The sequence below is a fragment of the Agelaius phoeniceus genome, chromosome 31 (genome assembly GCF_051311805.1).
Source record: "Agelaius phoeniceus isolate bAgePho1 chromosome 31, bAgePho1.hap1, whole genome shotgun sequence".
Lineage (NCBI taxonomy): Eukaryota > Metazoa > Chordata > Aves > Passeriformes > Icteridae > Agelaius > Agelaius phoeniceus.
The window spans coordinates 4,959,804-4,969,619 of NC_135295.1; the positions used below are offsets into that span (position 1 = coordinate 4,959,804).

General features: G+C 57.0%; 1 long non-coding RNA gene across 1 annotated transcript; it reads left to right on the top strand.

Annotated features, from left to right (window-relative positions):
- Positions 1–2: 2 nt before the first annotated feature.
- Positions 3–1,490, top strand: LOC143696255 (uncharacterized). The gene is made up of 3 exons (XR_013185685.1): positions 3–86; positions 649–810; positions 893–1,490. It is a non-coding gene; the product is annotated as an uncharacterized LOC143696255 (long non-coding RNA).
- Positions 1,491–9,816: the final 8,326 nt, after the last annotated feature.

The following is a 9,816-nucleotide window of genomic DNA, read 5'->3' on the forward strand; positions in this document are numbered from 1 at the left end:
AGTGGCTGTGAATGTCAGCAGGACCCTCCTGTTCCTGCTCCTGCTCCTGGCTGTCATCGGGGGCTGTCACTGGTGGCACCACCGGGGTGGGTGACAACGGGGGGGATGGGGGGTCCTGGAGTGAGGGGGAGCCCCCAGAGCTGAGGCAGAGATTGGCAGCACCCAGGGCCCCTGTGCTGGGGGACACTGAGCCTGCAGTGACCTCAGCTGGGGGTCCTGATTGATCTGGGGGAAATTTGGAGGGTCTTGGTTGGGCTCCAGGGCCTTCCCTGGGTGGGCTTTGAGGAACATTGGTGTGGCACAGGGAGCTCGTGGAGCATTTTTGGAGGTCCTGGAGGGATGTGCAGGGATGTTGGGGGATCTTTCTGGGGTCCTATGGGAGTTTGGGGGTGCCCATCCCTGCCAGGCTTGAGGTTCTGGGGGCTCAGAGGGTTGGGAGCACCAGGAGGACTGGAGGCACTGCAGTGATGCAGAAGTTCCGGGGGGTTCAGTGGTGCTCAGAGTCTCTGGGGGGAGTCAGGGATCTGGTGGGAATCAGGGCTGCAGTGGGGATTTGGGGGTCCCGTGGGTGATGAGACCTGTCGAGGTCCCAGGAAGGTTCAGGGGTCCCAGTGTCCCCACGGTCACCCCCTCCCCTTTCCCTTGCAGCTGCCAGGAAGCTCCAGGACAGGTGAGTGGGGGGCTCAGGCTGGGACTCCCCTTTCCCCCTCCCCAGACACCACCCAGGCCCCCCTTTATCCCCACAGGATGTCCCCGTGGAGGAGGGGGCTGTGCTCAACACCCACATCAGGGGCACCAAGTGGGCAGAGGGTGAGTACAGGGGGGGACAGGGACACGTCACCCACAGGTGTCACCCCCCCAACCAGATCCCCACAACCGGTGTCTCTCTCAGGGCCCCCACGGGTGTCCCCCAGCCCTGCCCCACCTCAGGATCCACAAGTGACCAACACGGAGCTGTCGGGACCCCACGAGGGACAGTGGGACCCCTGTGACTACGATGATGTGCTGTGACACTGGGGGCACTGGGGGCATCGATTCCCCTCAGGGGTCTCTTCTTCCTCTTCACAGCACCCACAGGGCTCCTCATTCCCCCTCCCAGAGCCAGGGGGGCACACAATGTTTTTCCCTCTTATTGTACACAAAGTGACATGTTTGATTAAACTGTGTGAGAAACAAGGCTCACTCTTTAAAATTTGTAAATGTTTAATAATGAATAAAAGGGACAGTAAACAGCATGCTGGGTGCTTGGCAACTGCCAGAGGCCTACAGTTAACTACAACAATTCTCCTTACATACCTTTTCATTGTATTGGATAAATACATACTCAGGAGGGTTATACATATTCAAACACTCTTTCCAGTTTACATGTTCCGGGAATTCTTTTGCTTAGTTTGACCCTTGATTAATTTTCATAAAGTACACACCATACTGTAGATTAAATTTAAATATTTTATATTCTCACAAGTCCCCCCTGTTCTGTGGTTTGACAGTTCTTGATAAATGAAGGGTCAGTGGTAAATTCCTCTTTGCATTCTCTTTTTTGATGTTTATTTACTCACTACTTGTCAATGTGTTCTTCTCATACAGATAAGATAATCCACTAGTACATTAAATCAACATTAGTTATTTCACAAAATTATCTGAGTTATTCTCACCATTGTCACTTAGTTACACAAAGAAAGGTATTAGCTACTTCTGCAACAGTTAATGTTGTAATACACAGCACATTGTCTCTATCTTGGTACTTTGTGAGTGCCTAAACTAGAATATATTTATTACACTATAAATATATATTTTACACGGGGATTAGGGTAAAAGGCTGACAAAAATTGTAGTGTATCAAAAGCAGTTAAAAAGTGATTACAAACTGTATTATACCAAAATAATTTGGAAAAACCAATATAAAAGTGAAAGCCAATGACTACACAGTTATTCATAACAGGGAGAAGGTGTATGGAAGGGTTTATTTGATTTCTCCTTACCCTGCTCTGATTTTGTCAGCAATAAATTCAATTCATATCTCTAATTCCGAGGCAGTTTTGCCCCTGACAGGATTTGATGAGTGATCTCTCCTGGTCCTTGTCTCAACCCAGGAACCTTTCATTCAATTTTCTCTCCCCATCCGGGTGTGGAGGGCAGTGAGAGAGCGGCTGTGGTGGGTGCGGGGCATCCGGGCACTGTCCATCCATGGCAAGGCAGGGAAGAGGAGGAGGGTCCAAGCCAGGTTGTTGAGCAGATTGGTGTGGGATTTGCAGAAGTTTTGTGGATTTCTTAGTCCCTTGGGCAAAGGGACAGAGGATCAATTAATACACTTCTGGACTGGTTCCCCCACAGCTGCCTCTGCAGGGGCAGTTTCCAGCCAGCCCTGCTCTGAAAACCATCAAAGGCCCTCACAGAGCCACTGCTTGGGCTGCCTTTGTGATTTCTGCTTCTTGCAGGGCTGAGCAAACCACAGGCAGGGCCTTTTTCCCCCACAGAATTCTCACCTCTGCAGCAGCTCTAAAGCTGCCAGAATCAAAGCCAAGGGGGCAGGGGGGACCCTCAGGTGCTGGCTGCCACCTGGGGCTGGGCAGAGCAGGGCTGGGCAATGGCTGGGCCCCAGCCTTGGATGGGCACCCCAACAACATCAGCCACTCCACAATACATGTCACTGTCCTAACAACATCACAATATTTAATCAACAAGATAATCAATAATGTAATATCAATTCATATATTATCACACGAAAGTCAACTTCCATTACTTTGTTTCTCACAATACATACCAGTAAAGAACTGTATTCCTGTTCCCACTTTTTTGCCTAAATGCCCCATAATTTCAATGTTACAATAATTCAGAGAGATGGGGGTTGTACTTTCCATTCTAATGGAGGTTCCCACCTTGTTCAGCTTCCTTGACAGAGCAGAACAAAGAAACACCATTTCTGCCTGTTTAACCAAAGAGCTGCATTTTTGTCCCAGGAGCAGGGAACCAGGTCCTGTACCCCTTTGGAACTGGGACGGGCACCAGTAAGCCACCTTAGTGGGAGCACTGGGAGGGGGATTGCAGAGCCACTAAGCACACTGGGGTTAAGAGGAAAAAATCTGATTTTGATTTCTGTCTCAACATATGCTACACATGAGGTGAAAAATGAACATGTGCTGGGAACCCTGTCCCTGGCAAGGCTTCACACAACAGAGAATCAGGGGAGAGAAAGCTCCAGTGATTGAGCTGTGAGTGATCCCTGCTGGCTGGTGGGACAGAGTGTGGAAGTGTGCGCAGGAAAAAAATCCCAGGAAATCGGGCTGTGGGAGGAGCCTTTGCAAATCAAAGCAGCAAACTGTGACACAACAGGAGTGTTTTGCTTTGGGTTTCTTGGAGGGATCAGGGGCTTGCTCAGAGGGTCAGCTTGGCCCTCCTCCCCTGTGGGATTCACATTCTCTGAACCTGGGAGAAGCAGTGAGAGAAGCAAAGAATGATCCAAAGAGTTCTTACCTCATTTACTGCTCCTGTGTTTTTCACAAGTGGAATGCATTGTGGAAGATTGTTTACCTGAAGGGAATTGGTAACTGGATTCTGGTGTGAGTGTTTTGATTCACTGACCAATTGAATCCAGGTGTGTGTGTGTGTGGATTGTTGGCTGACAGTCATGAGATTGTGTGCAGTGGAGTGCAGTTGAGTGCTTGGCAGATTCAGTTTGGATGTAATGTAATATGGTATAGAATAATAAAGTATAATAAAGTAATTAATTAGCCTTCTGATAAGATGGAGTCAAGTGCATCATTCCTCCCGGACGTTGGGCAAAAATATCACCGATACTCCTCCCCCTCACCTTTTCCTCCCGGTGGTCCTTCTTCCCTGTCCGCACCCGTTCTTCCCTGCTTCGCTGCTTCCCCGAGGCAGCTCATTCCTGCTCCTCCTGGACGTTCCTTCATTGCTTCCCCGATGGAGCGGATGCTGCCTGCACCCACCCGCCGCCTCTGCCGCGTTTCCCACGCTGCCCACAGCCCCGAGCCTGCTGCACCTGCCCACGGCAGCCCCAGCCCGCGGCAGCCAGCCCAGTGCCACCAGTGCCCAGCACCAGCCCGCAGCCAGCCCGCAGCAGCCCCTGCAGCCATCGCTCGCAATGCCAGAGACACGCAGGTGCCGTCCTTGGAAATCACGCCCAGCCACTCACAAAAGCCATGTGGGCTCGCCCTGGCTTGCAGCACACACACTCCATCTGCCGAGCTGATGCCCACAGAGCGCCCGGGCTTCTTGCGGTAACGCTGTCCCTGTCTTCTGTTTCTCTCTCTGTCCTTTTCCCTTTCTACTGCCTTCTCTGCCCCTTTGGTAAGAACCCTTACCCTCCTTTATCAATAAACAATTCTCAGATATAATATTGCCGTGTTTGTGCTTCATTTTCATCTGAGAAACCTTTCAGCAAGAATCCTCCCCAACTCCCCCTTTTACAGTGGGATGGGACAGGGGTAGTGGGAGGGGGAATGGGGCAGCCCTGGGTGTACTGCAAGCACAGTGGGGAGAGAATGGGGCAGTCCCTGAGGGTACTTGGGCACTTGGATGGGGCTGGGGAGCCCCTGCAGGTACGAGCAAAAGGGATGGGGGAGCCCTTGGGGGTAGTGGGAGAGGAAATGGGGAGCACAGGGTGCCCTGTGTAGCCTCCCCCTGACCCATCCCTTGGAAGGATGGGCAACCACAGGAGCCATGGAGGGAGCACCCCCAGTGTCACCCAGTGCCTCCCGCTTCCCAGAGCATCACAACTTTTGGTGTAGATTGTCATAGATGTCACTGGGCTCCCACGGTTGCCTTTGCAGCTCCATGTATGTCGCCTGAGGATCCTCCACTGAGGGTGCCAGGGGGTCTTGGGGGGCCCTGTGGAATAAGGGGGTGTGTGGAAGGGGATGGGAGGTGCTGGGGGTTTGGGTAAAAGGTGTATCATGGCTGGAGCCTGCCCTCACCTTTCCTGGTGCTTCCTGGCATCTGCAAAGGAAAACTGGAGGGGTGAATTTGGAGGCCCAGGGGCCCCCATCCACCCTTGGGAATGTTGAACCACCACCAGACACACAATCCTCCCCAGGCCCCCCCCCAGTATCCCTAACCCACCCCACTTGCACCAACAGCCTGAGCCCCCAGAACCCCAAGCCTGGCAGGGAGGGGAACCCCTGACAGAACCCCCAACATCCCTGCAGGACCCTCCAACAGCTCCCAGGGCTCTGAGCCATGGACACTGAGGGCTCAGCCCCTCCCAAGTCAGGGGCTGTGGGTGCTGCCCTAGGGCCACACTTCTCTGGAGGCCTTTTCACCCCCTCCATGACCCCCGTCCCCCCATTGTCTCCCACCCACACGGTGCCACCAGTGCCAGGCCACAATGACACCCATGAGCAGAAGCAGGAACAAAAGGGCCCCACCGACCCCTGTGGCCACTGCAAGAAACGGAGGGGGACACATCAGGGTCACCCATCACCCCAGGGGTCCTGCACTCCCTGGTGACCCCGTGTGACCCCACCTGTATCCCTGTGTGTCCCTGTGTCCTGCAGTGTCACGTCCAGGACACCGGGTGTGATGGTGTCATTGGCCACGGGCACTGCGAGGACAGAGACAGGGCTGAGGACACAGAGAGGGGCTGACAGCCGGCAATGGGATAAAAGGGACGGGGGTTTGGGTGTGATGGGGGATGTCAGGGATGGGGTCACACCACAGAGGGGTGAGGCGACACAGTGCAGATGTGGGGGGACGAAACAAAGGTGTCTGGGGAACATGGAGGTGCCCAGGCAGGGGACCTCAGGAGGCTGGGAGGGCTCCCCGTGCCCATCCCCACACTCACTGTGCACCGTGACGCGGAGCCGGGCACTGCTCCTCCGCATGGCCCCCCCTTGGAGCGCACCTGGCAGCTGTAATTCCCCGAGTGGGAGACCCCCAGGGCGGGCACCAGCAGCTGCGGGGCCCCCTGCGGGCCCCCCACCACCTGCCCGTCCCGGTAGAACACGTGCAGGAGGGGGGCTCGGGGCCGCAGGGGGCTGGGGGTGCTGAGGCAGCTGAGAGTCAGGGGGGCCCCCAGGGTGGGCTGGGGGGACCCTCCAGCACCGGCACAGGGAAGAGCTCTGGGAAGGAGAGAGGAGGTGAGGACTGTGACTCTGAGTGCACTGGGCTGTGCTTTTGGGGGTGTCAGGAGATTGGAGTTCCAGCCGGGGGGGTGCTCACCCTGCACTGTCACTGTCACTGGTGCTGAGAGCGCCCATGGTGACACTTTGGACTCCACCCAGTCCCCGCAGCTGTAGTCCCACTGTGGTGCAGCTGCAGGCAGGACAGGGACAGCTCGGCCCCATTGAGGGACCTCCCCACCTCCTTCTCTCCATGGTGGAATCACACCTCAGTGACTGGGTTGTTCTGCCAACGCCGGCAGCGCAGTGTCACCGTGTCCCCCTCCAGCAGCTCCCACGCTGACACCTGCCACTCTAACTGGGCTGCACGACACGGGGGTCCTGTCACACCGGTGGTCCTGTTTGCATGAGCATTCCCCATTGGGTCATTCCCCGCACACCAGAGATCCCCACTTCCAAGACGGGGCTCCCCCCACACTGGGATGCTCTAGGATGCTCACCATGCACTGTCACTGTCACAGGTGCTGACTCCTCCAACACTCAGGACCTCACCCAGCCCCTGCAGCTGTAGTTGCCGCTGTGGTGCAGCTGCAGAGGAGACAGGGACAGCTCAGTCCCATTGCGGAGCCCCTCCAGTTTCTTCCCCTTGTGGTAGAAGGACATGGATTTGACATTGAGGTTCCGCCAGCCCCGGCAGCGCAGTGTCACCATGTCCGCCTCCAGAAGTGCCTGTACTGACACCTGCAGCACCAGCCACTCTGGGGGACAGAGGAGTCCTGTCACACCTGATGGCACCGGAACCCCCCCATAGGGTCACACCCAGTGCACCAGGGGTCCCCATATCCAGCATGGGGATCCTCCCAGCCTAGGATGCTCTGGGATGTCCCCAGAGCAGGGGACAGGCTGTGATCACACAGGAGGTGACCCATGGAGGAGAGCCCACCCAGAGCCCTTGGGGTCCCCACGGGTGCCAGCCTGGGGAGAGCCAAACCCCCTTCACCATCTGAGATTCTCACGGGGGGGCTGAGCCCAGTGTCGGGTCTGTCACACATGTTGGTGCCACTCACGATAACAGTGAAGGGGTCAGGTCCCTTCTGCCCCCAGGGCTTACTGTCCTTGTACCAGGTGGTGGCACCAGTGGTCCCCGAGCCCTGGCAGGTCAGTGTCACCCGGTCCCACAGCACACCCGGCCTCCAGGGAGGCTCCATTAGGAGCTGGGTGGTCTGGGCACCTGCGGGTGACAGGGGACACCAGCCTGCCAGGGCCAGCGTGGGGCTGGGGACAGCGGGGTGGGGCCATGGCATCCCCCGAGGACTCACAACTGAGGCCGAGGGTCTGGGCTGGAAGGGAGAAGGGACAGGGCTGGGTGGGGGTGGCACTGCAGGGACAGAGGCACACAAGGTACAGGGCGTGAGGGCTGTCCCCAAATTGTCCTCATGGGGACAGCAGTTCTTGTGGGAAAGTGTGTCTGAGTGGTCCCCAAAAGATTTTTCGCTGCAGGGGGACATGTCTGTGTCACAGCCATCTGTGCACTACATCCCTGTGGAACAGACACCTTGGGAACAGGGACACCGAGGCCACCCTGGGCTGAGGCAGAACATGGGGACACTGTGGACTCTCCGGGCACAAGGACACCACAGACACAGCCCATGCTGTCCCAGGTCACCCCCACCAGCTCGTGATCCCATCCCCATGGCCATATTCTCACCGTTCTTGTTCCCTTCTGCCCCTGCATCCCAGGTCCCTTGTCCTTATCTCCACAGCTACCTGAGCCCAAAGGTGCCAGTCCCCACATTCCTGTGCCCACATCCCCATCCCCAAATTCCTGCCCCTCTATTCCTGTCCCCAAAGCCACCCTACATCCCCAGTCCCACCAAGGTCCACTGTGGGTACCATGGACTTGCACTGCTGCCATTGGGGACCTCAGGGGACGCCACAGCCCCCTGTGCCCCCTCCCCTCCCCATCCCCAGGGTGTCAGGCATGTGCCCAGGGCACTCACCCCACAGGAGCAGCGCCACCTTCCCGGCCATCCCGGTGTCCCCTGCCATGTGCACTGGCTGTCACTTGCTGCCAGGGGTGGCTGTCCCCTGGGTGGTGGCTCTTTGGCCAAAGGGGAAGGAAGCCAGGTCAGGCCTCTCCCTCATGTGTAGGTGGCCCTTGGTGGGGGCAGGGTGGCCACAAGCAGGGGACAGGCTGTGGGCAGGGTGGGGACAGGATGGGGACAAAACTGGGTGAGGCAAGGTGCAATATGGGGTTCCCAGTAGTGGGGGGCTCAGAGGGTTTGGGGACCAGGGATGGGTGTCCAGGAGAATGGGGGGTCCCAGGGATGGGGTCTGTGGGAATGAGGGTGCTTCAGAGGTGGAATCACCAGGGATGGGGGTGCCATGGGAATGGGGGTGCCCAGGGCTTGGGGGACTCAGGGATGGGAGTCCCAGGGGAATGTGGGCTCCAGGGTCATGGGATGAGGATGCTGGGGGAATGGGGGCTCCCGTGGGAATGGGGGTCCTGGGAGAATCAAGGTCGTGGGGGAAGGAGGATTTCAGAGGATAAAATGAACAGGAGAGGGTTCCTTGGGAATGGGGTCTTGGGCCATGGAGATCCTGGGTAATGTCAGTACTGGGATAGGGGTCCCAGGTACAGTGGGACCTAAAGAATGGGACTCCCATGGTTTTATTTCCAGGGAAATGAGATTGCCAGGGAAGGGCAGGGGGTGGATGGACGCGTGGTCGCAGCTCCTTCCCTTGATGCCTCACATTTTGGGGTGGCCCACGACCTAACAGCCCCAACAAGGTGCCAGCAGCCTGGGCATCACCACGGACAGATTCCAAGGGGCTCTGGGTTTTTGGAGCTGCTGCAGAGGTGAGAATTCTGTGGGGGAAAAAGGCCCTGCCTGTGGTTTGCTCAGGCCTGCAAGAAGCACAAAGCCCAAAGGGAGCCCAAGCAGTGGCTCTGCGAGGGCCTTTGATGGTTTTCAGAGAAGGGCTGGCTGGAAACTGCCCCTGCAGGGGCAGCTGTGGGGGAACCAGTCTGGAAATGCAACAATTGTTCATTTGTTCCTCTTTGTAAGGGACAGAGAGAACCACAAAACTACTGCACAAGCCACAACATTCTGCTCAACAATTTGACCTGGACCATCCTTCTTGAACAAAACCTGCAGCCTTCTGGAACCTCATGGAAAGAATGGGTTTGGGTTTGGAATGTGTCCACCAGATAAGAGGGAAAGCTGTGGGAATACTGAGCAGGGGCTCTGCCCGCAGCCATGCTGGGGAAGTGAGGAATGACCCTGTCTGGATTCCAGGTGTCTCCAAAGCTGCTCCATCCCTGCCCTCCTCACCTGAGTGAAAGGCTGAGGGATTGCAGGAATTGTGGTGTAAAGCCACCAGAGGTGCTGCTGTGGACACGACACCTGCCTGGGGTAAGGTGTTGCCTTCCTTCCATTCGGGATCATGGAGAGCGGTCGCAGGTGTTGTGCAGGGCGTGTGCCTGGCCCCGGGACACTGCTACGCTGCCAGTGGGCACTGGGATCCAACCTGCTGCCTTGGCGGCTTCTGCCCACTGCCGGTGGTGGTGCCGGGACCGATTGGTGGCCGTGAGTTTGCAGAAGGAGCGATTTCCCCTCCTCCCTCTCGCCCGAGGCCGCCATGGCCCCTGAGGGGATGGAGCTGGAGCGGGGCGCCCCCTGCTGGCCGGGAGTGCTCCCTGCAGCGCCCCCTGCTGGCCGCGGTTATAACTGCC